General features: G+C 40.9%; 1 pseudogene; it reads right to left on the bottom strand.

The window, feature by feature from the left end:
* Positions 1 to 310: 310 nt before the first annotated feature.
* Positions 311 to 556, bottom strand: LOC122240818 (annotated as a pseudogene).
* Positions 557 to 1,446: the final 890 nt, after the last annotated feature.

Here is a 1,446-nt window from a genome sequence, read left to right as displayed (position 1 = left end):
GAAGAGTGTTACTTTCCATTTTTCAACTCTAGAATTTTTGTTTCTTACATTTTCCTTGTCAAACTATTTTTTTCCTTTCATGTCCTAGTCTTTTATTTGTTAAACGATAATCTTTTATAATAAATGCCGAAGAAAAGCAACAAGCAAAAGCAGGGGATTTGCATAGTATATGGGAAATGACTAAGCCATGGCAGACCAGAAGTTCCTGTTTTGTTTTGTGCGGCCAGGAGTCTACAATATGGTGTGCTCATCTTCTCCCCCACAACGGTGTCAAACAGCTTAGATGGGAGGCTGAATGCAATGATTTGTCCTAATTTTTGTTATTCAGCCATTTTTCTTGATCTTCTCTCTGACTCCATGCATTCCAGACCGTTCAACAGATTTGTAATAAACTTCGAGGATGAAGGGAAATTTCTGGCTCATTGTTTGCCTAAAATCTTGGATTGTGTTCATCTTATTAAACAAAAAAATATGCTCCAAAAACACCCACAAGTTCAACTACTAAAACTCCTTTAAAGATCTTCTTTTCCAGTGGTTCCATAGCATGGGCCAGCATATAACCAAAGGCAGGTGCGTGGTGGGAATGGAGAATTGTTTATTATTTACAATGTTGTACCTGAGGTGCTTACATGCGGGCAAACTGTTTGATTCATGCATTGTTTTCCTAATTTTGTTAGTTGCCTATCTATGTTTCCTTATAGTTCACTGAACTTCCTTAAGAGGATTGTCTAAATTCTTTGTCTGAAAGTTCATAGATTTTCATTTTTGTTAGGTCTGTTATTAGACCTCTATTAGTTTCTTTGGTGTTGTCATATTTACCTGATTTTTAATGATCCTTGATTCTTTACGTTGGTATTTGTGCATTTGAGTAGTTTGGCCCCTCTTCCAGACTTTACAGGTTTGCTATGGAGAGACAGTTCTTCTTCACCAGTCAGCTCAGTTCGGGTTTCTTGGTGTTACTGCTGGTATTGTCTTTGTACAAGTGGGCATGCTATTATGGTTTATTTTGGGGGGAGGCAACTGTTTGAGTTCTGAAGATAGTGATGAGGTGGGGGCGTCCCACTGGTTGAGAACAGTTGGCTAAGACTGCTGACTTGGTTCCCTACCCATGTGAGGCTGTAGGATGGCTGTGCAGTTCCTTGAATTCTTTGGTCAGACTTACTAGATGATTGACACTAAATACTGTGTTAGGTAATAGATAGGGCTATGAATTAGCTTCAGTGCCCTGGCCTGCTATCCTACAGGCCCAGGGCCTGTACAGCACAACATGTGGGAGCTTGAATCAGGTGTCAGTGTGTAGTGAATTCCCTGGTCAGGTGAGGCCCCTGGCTTTGTTCTGCAGACAAGGAAAGCCATGGTCTGTGGTCTCAGTTCAAGTGCCACTGTACTTTGGGCTACTGAATTGACTATCCAGTGTCCTGTGTTAGATTCCCTGGTCAGAAAAGC

Source organism: Panthera tigris, chromosome C1, assembly GCF_018350195.1.
Source record: "Panthera tigris isolate Pti1 chromosome C1, P.tigris_Pti1_mat1.1, whole genome shotgun sequence".
In the NCBI taxonomy this organism is placed as follows: domain Eukaryota; kingdom Metazoa; phylum Chordata; class Mammalia; order Carnivora; family Felidae; genus Panthera; species Panthera tigris.
The sequence above is the reverse complement of the archived record's forward strand: the minus strand, read 5'-3'. Positions and strand labels throughout refer to the sequence as shown.